The sequence below is a fragment of the Gymnodraco acuticeps genome, unplaced genomic scaffold (assembly GCF_902827175.1).
Source record: "Gymnodraco acuticeps unplaced genomic scaffold, fGymAcu1.1, whole genome shotgun sequence".
NCBI classification, from domain to species: Eukaryota; Metazoa; Chordata; class Actinopteri; order Perciformes; family Bathydraconidae; genus Gymnodraco; species Gymnodraco acuticeps.
In genome coordinates, this window is record NW_022990206.1 from 997334 (window position 1) to 1021553 (window position 24220).

Consider the following 24220-nt stretch of genomic DNA (forward strand, 5'->3'; position numbering starts at 1 on the left):
GTATGGAATATTCATAAAGTGTCTTAAACCAGGTCTTCCTTTTAATGGCCACAAATGGAAAAAAAAAAAGAGAGAATGCTGAGCAGGAAGCAGCAGAGGTTATTGTTTGAAATATATCTAGATTTATACCTTCAATGCATAATGTTTGACCTCCCTGACTTGTCTCTAGCTTTTAATCATTCACAATCAACCTTTGAAAAGCTGGCGCTGTTCCTTATTCACAAAGCAGAATGTAGAGCTGAAGCTTGCCAATATAACCACAGAATAAAATTGCAGTAATTTTTTCATTATGTATACAGTTTGATCATGTTGAGAAAAGTGTTCAAAGAAACTCCGTAAGTCACAAACAACTTTCATGGGTACAATGAGACCAGTCCATTTTTAGTTTCTAAATGCAGCGCTTCGAAATTGTTCCACTCCTTTCATCACAAGGTCAAGTACTTTGAGTGCAAACAATGGCTACAGCCTCACAGCAAACTCATAAAGTAGTGCTGCGCGCAGATTCTCCCTCTTTGTACTTCGTTATGGTACAGTGTGTGTGTGTGTGTGTGTGTGTGAGAGACTGCTCTTTGTGTCGGCATCTTTGTGTCTCTCTCTATCCTTTTAAGACATTGATTTCTCCTTACGACAGACAGAAGGCTTTAAAAGGGGACAAAGATGGAGTGATGAATGGCTGCAGTCCTCAAGAGGGATGCTTGTTTTCTCGTCTCCCTTTGATGAGGTCACAGACAAGACACTGGGTCACAGGTCGTGGAGCCACATAGATTGACATTTTTTTTTTCAAACACAAAAAAATCACTTTACTCTATTCAGTAGGTCTCCAGCTGTAATTACCTATAAAGGGTTGCCACCAACCAAGTCACATACATGGTCTTTCACACATACAGCACACACACACACACACACACACACACACACACACACACACACACACACACACACACACACACACACACACACACGCAGCATATAAGGAAATAAAAAGCTGGAATACTTCCACAGCACAATGCTATGTCTGACTATGCATACTGTATATATCCTAGAAATCCCCACAAGTCAATGTGTGTGTATGTGTTTGTGTGTGCATCTAGGGGGTCAGAGGTCAGTGAGTGAGGGGCTGGGGAATGCTCATGGAGCAGACAAGCAAATTCCAGCTAAACAAAGCGCTATCTGTGTTTTCTACAACAAGGAGGCTTTGGGACACACTGAAAGGTGAAATCATTGGCCTCCGTCTCGATGACTGCATGGCGGATGCATGTTATTCTCAGCCTATTTTTCTTTAAAAAAGGTTTCTAGACTTTTTTGCCGCTGATTTTAATTGAACTATTCATATCTTACACTGCACTGTAACTTGTCTTAATGTATTTTATATGTGTGTTATTCTATATGAGCTTGTGTTATGTTTATTTAATCCTCTTTGCTTTTTAATGACAATTTTGAAATGCCATTTTAAAATGTGTTTCCACTGCACTTTTTCTTAATGCTCTTAATGTGTTTTGTGTTTGTAAAGCACTTTGAATTGCCTTGCGTTGAAAGGTGCTATATAAATAAACTTGCCTTGCCAAAAACACACTTTTTCCCCTTCAATTTCACTGTAAAGAAGTATTACATTTGTATCCTTTTCTTTGTGTCAATCATTTTTACATTTCCTTCCAACTCAGTCTCAGCTTGTTAGGGCAGTAGGGTGTTTATGAGCTATGACACTGTCTGTGTGTGCATGCTTTTATATGTGCATGTGTGTGTGCGGCGTGTGAAATGTGTGAAGTGTTTGGGTGCATATGTGTGTGTGGCCTGGCTGTGGAACGCAGAGGTCAAGGGGAGCTGACCTCCCCTGAGGCCTGAAACTGGTGAGAAGGGAGAGGAGAGAGGTGAGACCCGTATAGACGCACACACACAAACAAACCCAAGCATTAGAGGAGAGGTATTTTGTACAACCCATGTGTTGTTTTTGTAGTTTAGGCCTCATTTTCTATTAGTTCTGACGTTGAGTCATCGGAATGATTATTGTAGATACAGAGTCAATGTGTTTTTGTATACACTGACATGTTCCTGAGCAACAGCCAGACAGGTTTACTGTATTATTTATTTTTAAAATAAAATTCAATTATTAGCCATACTTTTGTTACATTTGACCCTTTATTTAATTGTCAATTGAGAACTAATTCTACAATGAGGACTTGGCCAAGAGGCAGCAAGAAGGCAAGTTGATACAAAACATGAAACATAGATGCAACTGGTGCAATAAACAACGTTATCTCAAGATTAAAACTTCAAAATATAAACAATATACACAACAATAGAGATAAATACTGTCTATCTTAAGCCAAATCACAAGCAGTTGTGATAAAGGAGGTTAACAGAAAGAATGTTTTCAATATCTTTAGCAAATCATTCCAGTCAACAAGAGCGGCAAACTGGAAGTTAAAGTGTCAACTTTAGGAATGCCCATAACAATTAATTGGTTAGAACGTTTGTTTTGTAAATATTGAGTTATACTGTCCATAAGTGCACAACCATCTTTGTTCTCAACATCCACATTTGTTTTTATAAACAAAGGATTCTTTCAAATGTGTCTGATTGTCCAACCTGTTGCCTTTCCTACAGTGAACATAGTTTTAAGGCTGTGTCAAGAAACGGATCTCAGCAATTAAAAAGGGAAATTCAAATGTTATCATAACTTAACTAAAACAAGACTAACAAAACCCTCCCAACACAGAGTCATCGGCGCTTACAGACACACACACACACACACACACACACACACACACACACACACACACACACACACACACACACACACACACACACACACACCTGCTCTCCACTTCTTCTGCCTGTTATTGAACTGATTTTATTCTCTTGGCCTTACATTTTGTTCTGCCCCCCTCTGCTCCCCTACACTTTTGTCTTTCAGACTAAACAAATGTAACTTGGCTGGGAAACAGCTCTGAATCCAGATGCTGTCTCTCTCTCACTCCCTCATCCTTCACTACCAGTCCTGCACACCCCCCCCCCCCCCCCCCCCCCCCCCCCCCCCCTCCGCTGACCTCTGCCCCGCCACCCTCCCACACTCTCTGGCAGACTAGGAGTGCCACAGCACCTCTCCCCTCTCCCATTCAACAACACTCATTCAACCCCCTCCCCACCATGGAAGTTGAGAGTTGCTCTTCTTCTCTGGTCAATACACTCTTCTCTTTTAGGGGCTGGCCATTGCTTAACCACAGCACCATTTGGATAACTCTGTTGTCCTCACTTTTACAAAACCTCTGGAAAAGAAAGCAGGACAATGGACAAGTGAGCAACCTGAGCTAAGAGGAACCTTCAGGCTGGCACACCTCTCCTATTCTTGTGCCTTTTATCACTTATATGAAATACTTCACATCACTTAAGAATTCAGAAAGGCTATTGTATGTTTTTTGTAATTGTCAGATTAGAGCTCATACTTAAAAATCATGCTATAAGGAGTCTGTAAAGTCCAGACATACACACTGTACTGCACTGCACTCACATGCAGGATTAGTGATGACAGGGCCCACCATGAGGGTAGATGTAAGGGATCTAATGTTCGTTTCTGACTGGGAAGTGTGGCTTTTCCAACAGGAGTGGGCCCGCCACAGGACAGAGAGGGAGAGAGACGCACGCACAGACAGACGGACAGAGAGAGAGAACTTTTAAGCCCTGTGGTTATATTTCCCTGGAGCCTACCCCAGCTTTACAACTCCATTAAGTGCAGATTTTAGCCTGCTTCAGCCCAGTTTCGTTCTGAAATAAATCAAAAATGGAGGAAAGCAAAGTCCAAAATGAGGGTCCCTGAGCACCTTTGCTATAATTCCTTCCACTGGCCAAGTTGAGGGAGCCAAATATTAGTACGACTTCATGTACCGCTCCCCGCAGCCAAAGCAGGGCCACCCCAAGACGCAGGACTGCCCGACTGACCTTTCCATTTAAGACCTAAACTTCTTCCTGTTCACCCACCCCTTGGATGTAGCCCCAGCAGCCTGTGTGTATGGTTTCTGTGTGTTCTGCATGTGTGTGTAGGGGTCTCCAGTGATTCCCTGAACCCCGCAGCCAGTCTCATTTCAGCGCTTTTCTAAACATCACCTCTCAAAGCTCATTCCCGAATAAAAGACAACATGGAAAGAAAAACAGGACAGCAGCAGAAAAAGGAGGAAATGTTATTTAAAAAGGTACCAGACCGCAGCATTTTCCACCGATATTATATACTCCCTGCCCAATCCAAAATATATACGGGCCGCAGGCCAAGAATGTAAAAATAAAACACAGACTCAACATCTGGAGCAAAGTGAACAAAACCCTCATTTAATCTGCCCTGAATACTGCATTCTGCCATTTTACCTCTGGCCTGTCTCACACACTGACACACACACTCACTCATTTTAATGCACATACACACACTCTTTGTCATAACTGTCCATGAGTCTGCAGACGTGCATGAATATGGAGTTTAACCAGATTTTACATATATTAAGGCAAGCCACCCACAGAAAGCCGATCAGTTTCAACACAGTTTCATAGAAAACATAATTCGCCTGAATATTTAGAAGCATTTAGAAGTGAGAGAGTAAAAATGGACATTTCAAACCCACCTGTTGTTATAAACATTTTGACTTCAGTAAGTAAAGATAAAGTATTATAAGTGTCCGAATTGTTTCTACACTTGTCTGAGGTGAATACATAAACAGAGGCTGATTTTTGCTTCAATCATTTCTGCGGCCAGTGTTATATTCCCCTGCTCCAACAGAAAGCTATGAAAGAAAAAATAGATACAAATAGTGGCAGTGCGGACAAATTAATTCTTGAAATAACATAAATGCCATATTTGGTGGAGAGCGGCACTGAAATGCTCCGACGTAGCAGAGGTACAGAAGAGCTTCTGGTGCTCTTTAACACCCTCTTGAGAATATTCAAACAGCGGTAGTTGATAGACTTTTTGGAAATTCCCAACGTGCACAACATTTGGTTTGGATATAACTAAAGAGAAGGTAGAGAAAAAGCTTGAGAGGGGATGAAGAAGAAATGTGTGTTTACTTTGACTGCGCTTATTTTTCTTTACTTATATTGCTCCCGTGTCCTCACAGTGATATTTATGCCACTTCCTATTAATTTAGTGGTTAGGGTTTTAGTCGAGTGTTTAGATAAAGATTAGTTTAGGATTAGGTTTATGGAGTGAATACAGTCAGTAAAGACATGCGTAAGTGTAAATGTGTATTTATGTGTGTCTGTGTGTGAGGGTCAGCATCCTCTCAGGAGTTCATACTGTCGGCAGGCTGGCAGCAGCTGTCTGAGCTGAAGAGCGGGATAAGAGCTGTTTAAGTTGTGGGTTTGATTCCTGCCCAGGCCAGGTGGAGAGTGCCAGGCACAGCAAACCGCTGGGCACTGCACCTCTGCCAAGACCATGGGCCACCTTCAGAAAACGGCCTTTCACTGGGTCATCCAACTTTACAAATGCAACTTGTGCAGCTGAGATTTAGTAAAACACACACAAGCTCATTTGATATCCTAGCCGAGCTTAAGAAAGTTTCCAAAGATACCAGATAAGTCAAACACTGTCGGGGGTATAACAATGATGCAACAGGAAAAGAACATTTCCATGCAGCCGTAGAAAAAAGAACGAAAAGGAAATATCACTGAATAAGAGGGAATTACAGAGAGGAAAATATAGGATAAACATGCAGCAGTTTGAACAGTGTAGTAAAGTATGTATCTCAATCTTAATAAATATAGATTTAGTGGGTTTTTTAAACAAAATGTGTATATCTAGGTCTGTGCACCTTTTGGCATATGTTTAATAAGATCCAAATACATCCATTACGTACCATAGGAGGGAGAATTTACAACTAATGAGATCATGAAGCTATCGTTAATTTGAAATATCAGTCTGAACCCGATAGAGAAAAATGGTTATTACTCTAAGCCAATGTGATCAATCAGAGTAGAAAGGGAGCAGGAAAGGAAGGTTAAGGGGTGTAAACATTCAACAAAGAAAATTATCTATTGCCAATTCTGATTATTACAAGCAAATAATTGTCTTTTTTTTCTTTGCCACACAAAATATTTGTATTCCTGAAGGGAAAAGTGATAATATATTAAGTGAGTCAACCTGTATTTACAAACACAAAGGTGTGTAATATTTTGGTCCTTATCCATTTGTTACCTTACAAACCATCTATTTTCCCCTTTGCCACTACGTAGGACAGCATATAGGGAGAGGTAGAATGATGGGCGGTGAGATCCACACCGATCTAACAATTCTTGTCAAACTGCACAAATACACACACAAACATTAAGGTACAGGGAGAACAAGAGAGACGACAGAGAGGGAGCCGGGAGTCTGCTCCCACAGATAGAACTGTCAAGCATGGTCAGGTTTACAAGCACGTGTGTGTGTGTTTTTCTCTGTGAGATTCAGATAACCTATAACCTGTAAACTCAATTCAGCTCGGCGTGACAGCAGAACACAGAAGCACGTCAAAAGCAAACCTAAATGACAGCAGTTGTTATGCATCTGAGGCCAAACACACACACAGACACACGCAAGTGAATATATCAATACTCTTAACCATTGACAACACCATAGAGATCTAGTTCTAGTAAATGACATCTTGTACATCTCCACGATCTACACTTAACCACATGCATTTGGCTCAGTGGTGATTGAGGGCTTTGATGATCACACTCTCCTAGCTAAACCAGAACAGAGCACCATCTGTGATTGGACAGCATGTAACAAATCTTTTTTTTCTGATCAAGGCAAAACTCTTAGGGACGAATGTTTGATCAACTAAACAACAATGAATGATGAATGTTGTCGACTACTTTGTAAATGAACAATGTTTAGAAAGGCTTTGTTTTTACATGATTTCTAAAGGTGTCCGAAACCTCTATGAACAATAAAGCAATATCAGAATCAGAATCGGGTTTATTGCCAGGTAGGTTCACGCATACGAGGAATTTGACCTGATGTCATGGTGCATACATAAAATATAAAACAAAAAATCTCCATATAAAACAAAAAATCTTTAAGGACACTGAAATATAGTGAAATAGCAATAAAATAAAGCAGTAATTTACAGCGAATTGGAATGCAATGAGTTCTAGAATATCAAATATGAAATATGAATATGTGCAGTAAGTAGTATTTGAACATTGTGTGCATTAATCAGAATCAGAATACCTTTATTAGTCCCACAGAGGGGAAATTTGCAAGGAAACCTACTCAGTGTGAGAGCTGTTCGTGCGGCGCCAGAACCGGATCTAATGTAATGCATATAGAGTCTACGTTGTGTCAGTGGAGGGGCCGGGCCTTATTTAAGAGGCCGGTAGCGGAGAGGAAGAAACTGTTCAGGTGGCGAGAGGTTTTGGTCCTGACGGAGGGGAGGGGGGTGAACAGTTTGTGTCCAGGGTGGGAGGGGTCGGCCACTATCTTCCCTGCCCGCCTCAGGGTTCTGGAGGCGTGCAGGTCGTGGAGGGATGGCAGATTGCAGCCGATCAGCTTCTCTGCAGAGCGGATGACACGCTGCAGCCTGCCCTTATCCTTGGCTGTGGCTGCGGCATACCAGATGGTGATGGAGGAGGTGAAGATGGACTCCATGACGGAGGTGTAGAAGTTCAGAATTTCGTCAGCTGCCTCAGGAAGAACATCCTCTTCTGTGCTTTTTTGATGAGGGAGCAGATGTTATGCTCCCATTGGAGGTCCTGGGCGATGATGGTGCCCAGGAAGCGGAAAGACTCCACAGCAGTTACTGGGGAGTCACACAGAGTGATGGGGGCGGGGCCCAGGAGCAAATCTTTTCATTGATAATGAAGGGGATTGTTTTACAGCAGGTAATATTAGGAGTGTGAATCTGTTGGTATCTCATGAAACAAATACAATTGATTCAAGATATTTCCAGATGCAGTACACATGAATGCTAATTTCAGCATGTACTGCAGTCAGCTGTTTGATAATGAATAAATTGTTGCACATTTTGGCATGAAAGCAGAGTAAAGTATGTATAATATTATGGTTTTTGCATTTGTAAAGTTATATTAACTGAATGCACTGACACACAAATGCAAACCTTGACAAAAGGTAGCATTTATTCATGCAAAATGCCTACAAATAAACACATTAATATAAAACATTTTAGTATTTCTTAGTGACTTCAATAATATCACATTCACGTTTGAATACAAAAATAAAAAATGTTGGCAAGCTATTTATATTTCTTGGACCTGTCAAGTCATGGTTAGGTTTTCTTTGTATCATCCTGCCTTTCTTTACAACAAGTAAATGAAGAAACACAATGCGTATATACATTTGTCAGTGCAGAGATACAGTAGATGTCCCATGGGTCGAGCTTATAACTAACACTCTGCATGGCTTTAAAAAGACTCTGTGTCTTTCTGTTCCACACCCTGCTGCTTCACCTCCTTCCCATCGTACGGATCTATTTCAAGTTGTATCTTCACCATCTCTCCCTCTCTCTCTCCATCTCTACCTCCTTCGCTGTCCACCCCTCCTCCTCCGGCTTCAGTTAATTCATGAACAGCATCATGATTGAATATTAATAATTCACATCAGCTCTCCCTGATGACTCATTACAACCCTTCAAATGGAGAGGGAGGGAGAGGGAGGGAGAGGGAGGGAGAGGAAGACGAGCGTACACAGATGAGGATATGAATGCAGACACACACACACACACACACTCACACACACACACACACACACACACACACACACACACACACACACACACACACACACACAGAAACTAAAGGTATCGTCTAAACAAAAGGTGTCTTCTTTTTAACTAACTTCCAGTTAAAAGTCTGATATTGCACCCAAGACAAACATATACACACACTTCTAATCACATATAATAACTGCTTATTTGTGCTAGCTGAACTCTGGGTTTTGGTGTGAGGGCCATGGCATAGTCAAGGAGCAGAATGTGAAAGGCTTTTAAACAGAAATTCTGACAGTTTCAAAACAAGTGGAAAATGAGTGCATACGATGTAACCTTGCATTTTGAAGAATAACAAAACAATACAAATTGATTGCATTGTGTAAGAGCGTCTGTGGGAGTTGGTTCAGGCACGATGGTCACATGTATTGTATGAGGGTGACATCTTAACAGTGTCAAGGTAAACTTAGTGAGTATTGGTCACTGAATAACAAGCGTGTTATTAAGCCAATTATTAGATATGCAAGGAGAATATTCACATTAAATCGAGCGACCTTCGAGACCTCGCAAAGTTGTCTCGGCAGTGACAGAATGAAGAGGACTCAATATAAGAAATTGTAAGTATGGTTTGGGTAATGATTATTTTGTAAGAATTATCATGTTCTCCTTGAGTGGGGGGGGGAATGAATGTGGCTGTGCAACATACATAATGACGACAATCAAATGTTCCCTTTATTTTCCTCTAATAAAAAGCTAATTTGACATGCTACGCTCCCTAAAAGGAAAGCTACGCACAACATACCCTCTCACACACACACACAGGACACACTGTTGCACAACCATTTAGCCCCATTAGTGCAAAGCAGAGTTGAACACCTTGCAGACTGCGAGGTGTGTGTCGATCGATGGAGGTTAAACCCAGGGTTAAAATATAAACAGCAGGATAAGTCGCAATCAATAGCTCCTATCCCCTGGCAACTGGTCAATACTTCCACACCCTGACCCAGTCAAAGGAGAGAGAGACACACAGAGCTTCTATGTGCCTTTTTTGCGATAAGGATGTTAATTAATATATACGCAGTCACACACACAAACGCACACACATTGCCCCAAGTTGATAACCTGTTAGCAGAGCTGTGGTAACTCAATAGACATCCGCTCTGATGAAAAAAAAACACAACGGTTCCTATTGATTTTCCTGCAGTGCAAGAATACCTTACACTGCTTACTCACTTTAACAAAGGTCTATTCTCACGCATGTAAAGGCCAAGTAAATTCTTGCTTATGATATATATCCTTGCCATGTCATTGAACATTTTTGCCATATGAACTCCTTGTCTTTGCACCTTAATACTGCTTCTTTCTTTGTGTTCGTACAAGCCAGGAACCACACCTCTACGGTAGCGGGCCCAAAGTGCAAGTAAAAGTATATTATTCCTTGTGTGAGCGTGCATGTGGTTGCGCTGTGTGTGTGTGTTCATCTCATAGCTAAGCCATAGAGGAGATGGACTCCATATGCAGAGTGTTTTCACAGCCCTGAAGGAAATCATGACCATAGCAGAAAACCCACCACCTATTTCGCTAAGGTCTCATTTGTCTGTGTCTTTGTGTGCGTGCATCTTGTGCGAGGGCACTCTGTGTGTGTGTGTGGGTGTGTGTGTGGTGTGTGTGTGTATGTGTGTGTGTGTGTGTGTGATGTTTGTGTAAGCCTGTGTGTGTTCCATTTTTTTTTTTACTGCATTGGCACGCAGAGTATCACACCCAATTCTCTGCAACCAGCAGAAAATACAAATACAAAAAGGAACTTACTTCCAGTTAGCATGCCACTTTAAGGTTTGGGATGTGTGTGTGCTACCATGTGTGTATGTGTGTGTTTCCAAGGGTGATGAGTGTGTATCAGCAGTGTGTCTTTGGTGTACAGTAACTGCTCAAAATAAGGGCTTTACCCTCAAAAGAAAAGGTCCATTGGGGTGCTGTAAGGTTAAATAGTGTCCACACACACACACTCAATAATTATGAATCTGTGTTCATATATATTTTAAAGCTTAATTAAATTAGAGATTGTGAGTTGGTCTGATCTAAGTCTGAGCCTATGATGACATATTAACTATGAAAACCTGTCATTCAGACTGATAAAAGGAAGAGGGCGTTAAAAAGGGATGGTGATCACTTGTTGATGAACTATTATTTTAATTTGGGACCTCAGATAACAGTTTGAGTGTCACAGTGAGTCTCTCACCTTCTTTTTGTTCTTTCACCATCTTGTTATCAGAAGCAGGCATCGTGGGAGAGCGTCCTGGTTCGGTTCTCAGTCTTGCCTCTGTGTAGAAATTGCAATCTGCCGCCATTCCCACCTAGAAACGAGACCAGAGGAGATTGGTTGATTGTTTCTAATGCAGGCTCTAGCGGGGCTTTATCGGAGGCAATAAAGTTGGGAGCCGGGAGTTATCAGTGATGGCAGGCCAGCTAATGCAGCTCAGCCTGAGCCGGGCTAATCATTTACAGCGGCGGTCTGAGCCGGGCACACCGCTCTATTAGCACACTAGCATCATAATCCTGATTAGTAAGCGCTAACTCGTTTGTCGCCTGTCTGTCTGTGCGCTTGTGTGTCTATCTGTGGACAATGAGACTTTGGGAAGAGTTTCCAAGGGATGCATAGATGGGTAGTTGTGAGAAAACCCGCCAAGAAGAGAAGAGAGGAGAGGATGAAGAGTAGAGTTGGAAGATGAGACGTGAGATGCTAGTGGAGATGGGACATTGGGGAAATGGAATAGATTTAGGGTGCGTTGAGATTAAAAAGTGTCCAGATGTGGAATACAGGTGTGACGTATGAACTTGTCCGAGTGCCAGAAGGGAAAAAAAGGCTTCAGTGATTACCTAAAGAGCCATAGACTCAGGAGACAGCCAGTCTTTATGATAGGATCAATAACCATTCATGGTCGGCTGCTCTGGAACCACTAGTTTTTCCTCTAACGCACACAGATCAATACAGGTGATTATCAGAGTTAACCCTTCACTCTCTGACTCTGATCTTTAGTCTTCGGACAGCGAGGCATGTCGTTCGATATCTTTGGATAAAGAGGGGAAGATTAAAACACATACAGCCGGACAAAGATCGACATTACAGTCAGAAGACGTTGAAAGAACGCTGTACTCAAAGTGTAGAATTCCAACATAAAATATTTTCCCCACTGATACCCACAATGACTCACACCATTTAGTGATTTGCTCTCAGTTCTGCTTCACTTAAATTTTTCTCCATTCTAAATGTAAATAATCCAGCACACTGCCACTCCAGAAACTAAATAATGAGGATTTATTTGCCATTTTAGGACTTTCCCCTGCAACATTTGTGTGTGGCATTGTCTGTTTTGTATGGTGATGCCTGTCTTGCCCTTGGTTGACTCAATGTCTAAGGTCAACCCCACTCTCTCATTAGTCCTGACCCCCTGCAACCTCCTCTCATCTCTGGTGACACACAGGTCAGACCAAATGCACTAATTATGGAAATTGGAGGTGGAGAGCGTCAATGTTTATGAGGTACAAAGAAACAAACAATAATAATAAAGCCGGGGTAAATAGCAGGTTGTGACACTGTCTCATAATTCAGCTTTTCTCGCCTGATTTACCATAATGCTGGAAGAGGTAGTAGAAACTCGGGATATTTAGCCAACTAACAACAGGTGTGTGGGGGTTTGAAACTTACGATTGTCTTTATTGATGTACAAACACACACCAAATACCAAGCACAAGCCCAAATGCACAAAAAAAAGCAGCTGCACAGTAATTTATTTTATTCCCAAACTGTTTGCCCCGTGTCTGCCTTATGGACATTTATGTCTGCACCGCCAGACACACACACACAGTCTTACAGCGCACATCAGAAAACATCTGATTCTCTTTATCACCACTGCTTCTATTTCACACTGATCCAAAATAGACATACTTGGGGAAACACAAACAGATGCACAAAAGCACACACAATCTGCCTCTGATCCAAAATAACCTCCAGAAAAAAAAGAAAGAAAACAATTCCAAGGCATTTTCTTCTCTCAGTGAGAAGATCATCTGCCAGCCAGTTACAACCCGGCAGAGTGGAGAGAAAGTTATAGCATTAGGCCTAACCTATATTACAACCACACTGAACACACACACACACACACCACACACACACACACACACACACACCACACACACCACACACACACACACACACACACCACACACACCCAAAACAACACACACACACACACAACACAGCACATTGCCTATTCAATAAGCCTGCTAACCCCCGATGGCATACTATTGAGTGACATGTGGAGAAACAGAATTATGAGGGGAAAAAATAATAGAGAATGACTGAAGTGTTTTTGCAATTCAAAGTCATTCAAAAACAATGTATATTTCTGACACAGTATGGTGCCACTAAACAAAAGCGTACCGTTGGCGGAAGAAAGAGAAAAAGAAGAGCAGAGAGAGGAAGACAGAGAGGAGCTAAGATAAGGAACCATTAAACTCGGCACCGCTGTCCAAAATCCTGAGGAGAGAGAGATAGAGCATCTTTAAACACTGTCATTTGACTTTGAACAAAGTGACTTTGTGAAGTGAAAGAAGCCGTTTCCTCCCCCTTTTTCCTTTTTTCCCTTCCCTCCACATTTTAATGCTCCCTGCTCTATCATGTAAATCCCCATTCAAATTAGTTGGGCATTAGAGCCCTCAGCAGTAATGTCAGAGAGACTGAATGAGATGGGGGACTTAAGCACCTAACGAACAATGAAATTCCCAAGCCTTGGGACAGGACAATTAAGAAGCAGGCTTAGCCAATGATGAAAATGTATTGCTATCTAATACATATTTCTATTTTCTGAACACTAACCAATTTGAATGTGATTAAGGGGGGTGGGGCGCTTCATTAAAGAGACGCTGGCTCTCAGAGGTCGCTGGGAGAGGAGCCTTTTGATGTTAAATTACAAATACGGAGGAGAAAGACACTGCCATTGTCTTTTTGGGGTCCAAGTATTGTTTTCTGTGGTTCCCCTTAAACGGGTTAGTTAACCCCTCGCTGTCCAGGAGAGATGCTAATATGACGGGCCTGGGGGATCATGAGGAGGGGGGGGGCAGGAATGGAGAGGGCTTTTTAGTGGGATAATAGACAAAATAAATGCCTTAGCGTTTATTCCTTTCATCAGAATGAAAGCATCCATCCATTCATTGTTTCCTTTTTTCCTTGTGCGTCAGTCTGTCAGTTGGCCGCGCTCACAGTGGGTGTCTCAGGAAGAGCAAGTGAAAGGAGGAGAACAGAAGGAGTACAACTAACAAGCCCATTAGAAAACAATTCAACTCATAGCAGATTCACAGTTATACTGCCAATACATTCTACTGTAAGTGTTATTCAAAGTTGGCAAGATGTGTTTTTATTTCAGTCTTAGATATGATATAGAGTGACAGATATTTTATTTTTTGCCATCTCTGAAATCTTAACGACACATTACTCTAGCTGAGTGTATGGACGTCTGCTTTTCTACATTGTTGGTGCTGCCGTTCTTACACCTGTCCATTAAATTAACCACATGATCTTTCTCAGATAATAAATAAAATATGCTCTGGCCCACATGCTCAGTATTTTCTGTCCAAAGCAGGGACAGGAGGGTGCTGGTGGTCCGTGTCTGGGCCAGCAGGAGTAAGAGGAGAACCCCAGAACGAAAAGCCTCCAAGCTAACAGCCAAGGCATCAGCGTCACAATGTTTTCAGCCAAATATGAAGCTCTGGGAATGGCTTAGCAGAATACTCAGAAAAGGGAGAACAACGCATCTTTTGTTATTTAACTGTCCTGCTTGAAGAGAAGGACCATAATTCGGGTCGAAGAGGAGAGCAGCAAACTGTGCACATATCTTCTCCCCTGCAACACGCACCAGGGCCAGATTAATTTGAGTTAATGGATGCGTTCTCAGGCCTAGTTTGGAGGGGATAAAGGACATTTTCATTAACTTTCTTTATATTTAATGTTCAATTAGTTGCGGGTATAACCGGACCATAATCAGATGGAAATATGGGCAGGAATTAATGCCCCGGCAGGAAGAAAGAAAGACCATGGGATTGGTATGCACCCAATGCAAGCTGTGTGCAGATGTGTGTGTCTGTATGAGGGTGTGTGTGCGCTTGTCATCATGAGGGTGTAAAACCCGATGCTCAGCATGCATAGTATTACAGTAAAAAGGTATTAAATCTCATAAATATATTTATAGAGATTAGATATTTACATGAATACACAAATATGTACTGTTGTGTCAGGAGGGATGCCGGCGGGGGAAAGGAGAGACACAGAATGGTGGAGGTTTACAGCAGCATAACGAGAAAATGAATGACACGGAAAATAGAAAAATCAAACGCTTTATTGTGTGAGTGAGGCATGCTTTTATCATCATGATAGGCAGTGTTTAGTGTCGTGTGTGTGTGCGTCTGTGACTGATGCGGCGTGTTGTGTTGCATGTCACGCTGAATGATAGGATTACTCATTTTCCCCTTAGCAGAACACAAATCACTCTTTTATCCGCCATCATTGAATCTTTCCAGGGTTAAGTGTTTATGTTCACAGCTTCTCATCGCGCACTGTGTGTTTGTCTCTTTTGCACATTTTGTTTGTGTGTTCAACAGATATTCCTCCAACCTTCAACAGCAAAGTGAAATGGCGGAAACTAAACGACTGCTAAAAGAAATAGTGACGTCTTGTCTCAATCGTCTGCGGGAAGTGTGTGTGGGTGCATGTCTTGGTATGTCACACACACACACACACACACACACACACACACACACACACACACACAGATTTCTGAGATGAGGAAACAAACAGATGATAAAGAAATGAAGATGGAAAAAAGCAGAACAAGAAATGCACTGGGAAGGAAGCACTGTGTGTGTGTGAGTGGGTCAGGGGGATGTGTGTGTGGGAGTGTGTGTCTGGGGGTGAGATATGAGGTCACTGTCTGGCGATTCATAGCTCGGAGTCCTGCTTAGCACACTATGAAGACGATGACGACAACTTATTCTTCGCATGAAAATATCTGGTGAAGGATTTCAGTCCTTCTGCTTCCTGCCGGTGGCTAAATGGGCCGGACCCCGACGTGCAGATTTTTATTCCACCATGTGCTCTCTTAACACTTGTCTTGAGGTGGTTCAAGTGGAAGTTGTGATCTTCTTTTGATACCACTTTGTGTCCCGTGCTGCACTTCTCATAGTCTCAATCCACTTTGCTGCTTTTTGACCCTGTCTTCCACTGTTTCTCAAGAAGCTAGTAAGTAGGTTATGAGGATGTCCGATTTAGAAATAAAGTCTGAAGTCAAGGCCATTACTCTTTACTCTCAGACTTTAGGCGTAACTGCAGAATGTGCAGTCATTCTGGGATTTTATAGTCAAAGAAAAAGGAAGAAAAATACTCAGAGGGACATTATCTATCAGATCTAAGATGTACTCAAAATGTTCAATCTTTCATAAAAACAACAGCTAGGATGTATCAATCTATGGCCTTTTTGAAAAAGATGTACGTATTGTTTTATAACTTCAATTACATATTTCTAAAAACACACAGCTTCAAGACATCAACCACATTCTATTAATTTATTTTACTAAACCCATTCAGCGAGCAAAATACTTTCTAGTTTGACAAGGACAGCAGTGGGATTATTTATCTTGTACAGAGGAAGAGAGAAAGACAGATAGGGGGAAGCAAGACGCCAACACACTGCTCCCACAAACTGTGTGTATGTACTGCGCTCCAATTTTGAATTAATTGAATCAACACATGAAAAAAATTCTGATAACGGTATGTGTATTTTATTAGTCCTTCATGTCCCTGCCACAATAAACTAGTTATAGTTTCAAATAATCTTTAGTCATAGTCAATGAAATGTCTTGCCATAGTGAATGAAAAGTGGATTTACAAATTCAATGTCCCCCTCTGCTTGTATTGCTTCAGTGTTTGTGCTCTCCATCCAAGTGAATTCCTTTCCTACTTTCAAACAATTTCATGCTCCAATTCCAAAGCCTACTGCTTCAAAGATAAGGGGGGGTGTAAGGGGGGGGGGGCATGGAGGAAATTCTGATTATTTGGCTGAGATTCCCTCCGAGTTCATTAGCGGCCCGCATTAATTAAAAACAAACAGGATAAATTGACCACAAATGGAATTTTGGGTGAAATCTTGTCAGCAATCCAATAAAGCGCTGAAAAGAAAATATCATTTCAATTACAGTGTAAGCTGTCTAAAGCTGGGGTCAGATCTGCCCCTCTCCATTGAACTTCAGGGCTTCCCGAGCTGTGTCTTGGTGAGAGCATCCAGGGACTTGAACACAGACGATTACTGAGGTAATTTGGCTGAAAGCCCACTTGAATTGGCCCAGACCCTCGATACTATCAGCTTCACAATTAACCAACAAAAACAGATAACCTCCAAATCTCTGCAAGTCGTTGCAGCTATAATAGTTTACCCGTTCTGCCCAACACACACACACAGTACACACTCAAACAAACACATACTGTACATACACAGCTATAGTACAGAGGCACACACTCAGGAACACACGCACACAAATGCTCACACAAAAAAACCAAATACACTGCAGGGATTTCTGTCCAATTAACATGCATGCAAAGCAATTTAGAACCCAACAAGATGTTTTTGTCTGACTGCTCCAGGGTAATTTAGCACTTCTGTTTCCACACAAGCCTGGCACGAAGGGAGGGAAGCAAGAAGCGAAGAGGGGTTAGAAAGTGGAATGGATTTCTTGATTAAAACTGGCCTTTTTCCCCCCTCTCTCTGCGTACAGAGGCGCGAGGCAGCGGATACACACACGCAGCAAACATGCAGCGAATCCATATGCCCTAATACAGAGGCAGCATCGTTGTTAATTTCCTTTGTTAGCCGTCTGCTCCCATGGCCGATTTAATTTGTGGTGGTCTTTTAGTGAGCGGTGGGCTGGAATTGAATTAGCAGACATTCGTTCACTCGTACATTCCTCCGTCTTCGTCCCGATGTGTGTGTCACTTTTACATATTGTTCAATAATTGGACTTAGATTACTGTTGATGTGAATGCATGATCACACTGTTGCCTCTCTCAAACAGGCGCCCAGAGATGGTCAGCTGCATGACGTGGTTTTACATAACAGCTTGGCATTCCTGAATTCTTTCTCAGAAACACAAAGTGAAAAGAGAAGCCTGAAAAAATGTACAAGGAATATTTATTAAAAAAATAAGAATAACCTTTTTGGATGCTTTTATCTTTTATTTAGCATCAGTGTCACTCAAATGCCTGGCTGCCTCTGTATCTCACACACACATAACAAACACATTTTTGGGTAACTCACATTTTGGCTTCAAAGTCATTCTTAGCCAACTAGTGAAAACATAGAGATGACAAGAGTGCGGGGATATTAAGGGTGAGATAGGTTACATATAAGATGCATGGCAGGAAAAAGAACAACATATCTGGGCCTCCCACCTTCACAACTCCCTCCCACTCACCCTTTCTTCACGTAATTAAACCTATAGTCACTTTCAATTAGCTAGCCTTTCTCCCTGTGCATGCCTTTATGCAAAAATTAATTAGTCAATTAGCCAATTAACATGTGAGCAGGTCTTTGTGTTAACGAGGCTTTTACAAGCTGTGGCAACCCTGCAGTAATGGCAGACAGGCAATCGACGCCATGGGACTAGTTTACACCACACATTTCTACAAGGCCAGACACACACACACACACACACACACACACACACACACGCTTTAATTTACCCTGCTGCAAACCCCTGACTCATACTCCTAACAGCAGATGGACTTGCTTGCTTATTTTAGTCCAGTTTGGTGATTAGATGTCTTTCATTAAGTAAATCAAGTATGTTGGGACTGCCCTGGAGTGAAGCCAGCAGCCCCCTCCCAAAGTTGCTGCGTTCAGGCCCAGCGCTGCACACTGTTCCCGCTGAAAGTGCAGGCCCTTCCTCTATTAAGGCCCAGACCACAAATCACCACAGTTTATTTTTACTGTGCGTTGTACACAGACACACATCTTTCCCCGAGTCACATAATACGCACACTCTTTTCTTTCTTAGTCACACACACAAACACCCACAGACAGTTGTATCAGTGTGCGTCTGTTCTGTGTCTGTGTATAAATACAGCCCAGAGACAGCAGTAATGGCTCCTGCTTCAAATAAACAGAGAGCAGAGAAGCCTCCTATCCCTGCTTCCCTCTGACCTAAATCACGGCTGGACGGACACCCCACTTCCTCACGCTGGACGTTCTCAAGGAGCCCAGTGCTACGCTATTAGATCTTTGTGTGTATGTGCGTGCGCGTGTGTGTGTGAATAAGTGAGAGGCAGAGAGGGTTTTGATATATTCCACATGTTGCTCACAATCCAGACACAACAACTCCTCGGCATACGGAGGAGTGTTATGAAAAAGCGAGGAGACGGGGAGAAGTTTCTGCTGCTGACGAGAGGGAGTTATCATGGGTATGAACTGGTGGGGGTGGGGTAGAAATAACACCAATGCTTTTAGGAGAGGGAAAAAAAAAAAAGAGGAAAAGTGTGAGCTGCTGAGAGTTTTATTGTGCTGAGGTAGTGGGTACATTAGGAGAGAGGAGGGCACAGAAGAAGAGAGGTCACAGAGGGTTCATGTAGAAGAGAGCCATCTGATCACCAGAACGACTCCCAAAAAAAGAACCTGTCATTTTAGGCTCAACCCACACAAATACACACCTACCTACCCACGCACACACATGCATGCGCACACATTTTGTGCTGGTAGCGGAGATCTCTCTGTCAGTAAAGAGTGCCTGGCCTCCTTGAGAACGTTTATTTTCCCGTTTCGTCAATCTAAACAATCCCTTAAAAGGGATCGCAGATGTTTATAGGCCTTCACAGAACAAATGCTGCCTTTCTGACCTGCAGACACACACACACACACAGGCAGGCAAATATATACACACAAACTCCCCCCAGCGGAAGAAACAGAGGCAAGTGCTTGTAATGAAGGCACATGCTATGAAGGAGAAAGGGAGAGGATGGGACAAAAGTAAGCAGCAGCCACAGCTTAATGTCACTGACATAACAAACACTTCTACGCTCTTACACATGTCCTACTTTGGGATACACAGTTTTAGTGTAACATACAGATGATAATGTATACTTAAGGGCAACAAATAAACAGATTATAACCTCATCTGATAAATGAGAGCAAAGAAAAAAGAAGAAGAAATTGAAGAAGAAGAAAGCCGTGTGTGTTTGTATGTTTTTTTAAAGGCTTGTTAAAAAGGCTGCCCGCTCTGCCTGGGCTCTAAAGCCACTCAGACAAGCCGTGTTTTAGTGTAAACACACACAGTGGTTTTCCCCTTACATGGCCATGTGCTGCCAAACTGTGTTTGTGTGTGTATGTGTGTTGGGGATGGGTGATTATGGTCATTATTAACCTGCTCTGTGTTTTTCTGTGTGTGTACTAGACTGAGTACAGAACAATGTTGTTTATACAGTGCCAGGTATTTCATGTCGTTGACGCTGCTCCACTGCAGGACAAATCCTTCATCTCACACGCACCGCTGTAGGCTGTCCGGGATTAAAGTTAATTCACACCCGAAAATATACATTTGGCAGAAGAAGGGAAAAGTAAACTGGTATGTTTGAAAGCTCTTGTCAGCTTTGAAAGACAACGCTGTATCTCCTGGCTCTCAGTCACACACACTTAGTGCCAGTGGTCAAATCATTCCCAAATGCGTGACTTAAAAAAAAAACTTTATCCGGGATTCTTCTGTGCTTGCTCTGACACTTTCCCGTTAGTTCATTAGTTCTATCAGAGGCCATATATGGGAAATGAATGAAGTTTGAGTGTTTTTATAGCCTTAAGACGCTGCAGTCTCCTATCAGAGGATAATGTGTCTTTATGATAGTGACTCTTATAACTTTGGGCAGTCAGGCAGGGACACAGGGGAGAGTGAGGGGTTGGAGTGGGGGTTGTCCCTTAAGTCCTAGTAATGAAGCCTGATCCATCTCTTCTGCTTCACACACACATTGAAATTGGCCGACTCTTAAGGCTCTGAGGGCACCGAGCAGTGTGATTATGAGCGGCTGGCCATGAAAAATTAGCAGGTTTATCTCCTTCCCCCCTCTCTCCCTCTCCCTCTCTCCTCTGTGTCTCTCTGCCCCTCTCTTTATGGTAGTTACTCTTCACACCCCCCATCCCCCTGTTCTGTCCATCTCCGCTCGTCTCTACCTCCAGCCCAGTGATACTTTTCCAATGTTCCTTCAGTGTCTCCCACTGAGCCCAGGGGAGGACTATGGGAGAATGGAGCTGTGATTAAGTTGATACATTCTAGATAATAAAAGCAGAATGGCTATCATTCTCTCCTCTCTCTTGTACGCAAGAGCGCTTAGGCCCCTCCACCACACCCCTCACGCCCCTTTACGTCTCCGCCCTGGGCAATTTGGACACTGATAGACGAACCATATGTAAGGACAATGGATGGAGAAAATCGCTACAGATACATACGGGTCGTTTCCTTCTCGTCTCATTGCCCGATATCGTGCATTACTGCAGCACCGTTCCACTTGGCGGTGTTACAAATGTTGGAGTCAGGAGGAGATACGCTCAAGTTCTGCTATCAGCTAGCTTCTGTCAGTCGGTTTTATTCTTTACTTTTAGTCCTTTTTCTGCTTCACGATCTCATCCTGTCCATGTCTGTATAGCAACACACTGAGTATGTGTGTTTGTCATCAGGGCCCACATTGTTGACACTGTTAACCTGTCTAATGGCAGCAGTCAGCCGCGTTTATTCCAGCACCTCGGCTGTAATAAGTGCCTTGTTGACACTGTGCTGACTGTGAACTCAAACAGGCTTTTAAGGATGAAAACATTTGAATTAGGACAATAACACTTGTAATAATGTTAAAAACATAAAAACAGACAATTATGTCTGTCTAATGCGGTCCTGATTTCAATGGCAGGGCTGGGTGTCACTAGACAATGTTTCAATACTTGTGCGGATACAATATCTGAGTGAAAGTCCAAATATAAAACTTTTTATAAAAACCTGGCTTTTAGATTTATATAGGTTTTTTATTCCACAAAACCTCTTTTTGTATTTTGGTTCTATAACCAGGCTTTGGTATCAGCGTTTTAAACAGTGCAAAAAAAAAAGAAGAAATTACACATTTAGATTTACTCTTTAAAGTAACATGTATAGACATGACACCAACAGAAAGTAAAAACAACTTTGATCCTCCACAAATCTACATAATTTACAGTTAATACTTAAAAATATGCTACAGAAGCATGGAGGTTACTCTATATTCCTGTCTTTGTCACACACACACACACACACACACACACAACACACACACACACACACACACACACACACACACAACACACACACACACACACACACACACACACACACACACACACACACACACACACACACACACACACACACACACACACACACACACACACAACACACACACACACACACACACACACACACACACACACACACACACACACACACACACACACACACACTAGGTCCATGATTACAAACGATGAATCAGTCAGTGACCTTGTCCTTTATGGTGGGTTCAGTCTTCAAAGACAGAAACCGTAGCAATCTTTTTTATGTTAAAACCTTCATTTCACTCTCGCTGAGTCTTAATATTAATGTTCTCATCTTACTGTCCGCAAGGGAAACATCCCCTTAATATTGACATGCTTAGACTTTAATGGCACAAGTACTGGCCTTGGCTCTGCTTTAAACACACACACACTCACACACACGAACAGGTCCAGTAAAAACAGTCCGGGGGGAAACGGACAGTCGAGTGCTCTTCTGCCAACGGAACACTTTGTTCCTCCAGAACGTAAACATACTGATTTATCTCAACAGCTCTCTTCAAACACGGCCGCCTCTCTTCCTCTCTTCCTCTCCACTAACCTCTCTTTCTCTCCAGCTCAATGCCCTGCTGCACCCCGCTGCCCTCTCTCACTTTGAGAACTTGTGATGTCTGTGTTAACGCTCACAAACAACGGCAGCCCTGATAGCCTCTGTTATTTTTGGTTTCTCTCTCTACCGTTACATCAGTGCCCTTCCCATGCAAACGGGATCTTGCCCTCTCAAACACTCAAACTCGTCACACCAGCCCCTGCACGAGGTGGAGATACTGAGAGCAGCTTGGAATCAAATAACAAATCAAGCACTACAAACCAGAGGATGACCAGCCCTCTGTAGCTAGCATGCACTCGTGCTGGCCTTCCCCCCCCCCCCCACCCCCCTTGTGTTCCTACATACACGCCGCCTCCCTTTTTCTGTTTCCTTTTCTCTCCCTTCTCTCTCTAAGGATAAAAGTGTGATGGCTTACACAGATTCCGTCGTCACATCCAGACTGACAGTTGACATTCTCTCTTCTTTAAAAACCTGTCCTGCTTCTTTATTTCCCTCGCTCTGCTCAGATTGCCAGACTATTGTCAGAGGTATAGCTGGGGGGGAGGGGCAGGGAAGGGAGAGATAGCGACTTTTTATAGTCTTCTGATTGTTTGATTTCCGGGTGTTGGGGTGAGTGGATGGGAGGCAGAGCAAAAGTGAAAGTGTATGGGAAGAATATAAAAGACAAAAAGTAAAAGGGAAGTGGATAATAGTTGTTACTTTATGCAAGTCTTGATTTTTTTAGACTCCTATACGCAGATGCTGAATATATATCACAGAATGATCAGAAAAGGTTATTTACACCAGATATGGTCTACACAGTGACAGGAAGAGTCAAATGTACCTTCCCCCACCAACTGTTACCTTCTCTGTACATTGTTTACGTCTCTTATCACTTCCTGTGCTCTTTTTTTTTTTCCTTCGCTATCCACCTCTCACATAGAAAGATTTCCAGTGCTCTTGTAATTGAGTTTGTCCATGTGGAAAAACAATACAAGCCAGAAAAATACTTAATGCCTGGTATTTTGTATACATGTCAGATCGCATGAGTGTGAGTTTAAATTGGGAGCGTTTGTGCATTGTGTGTGAAAAAGAGGGAGAAGAGCTGAGTAGAGAGGAGGGAGAAAAAAGAGGGGACAGAGATAAAGCGGCATGCTGATTAAATGATCTAAACATGGACAGGAAACACTTTTATCTTCAGTCAGTGATTCAGAAAAATGCTTGTGAGACTGTCTAGGCAAACAAAAGTGACAGACTATTCATTTGTTATCTTCAAAATGAATGGGAGTCAATAATATATGAAAATATATTAGTGGAAAGTACATTTACTCAAGTACTGTACCTAAGTACAATTTGATTCTTGTACTTTACTCAAGGATTTACCTTAAATGCTTCTTTATATGTCAAAATAACTACTTTCTGGAGGGAAGTACTTTTTTACTCGACTTGTTTAACAGTTCCTATTTTAAAAAGGATATATTCTAGATTAAAATGTAAGAAGACCCCTGGGGCAATGGTGTATTATTTGGCTTTCACCAGACCTACCTGTTATACACTGAACAAACATATAA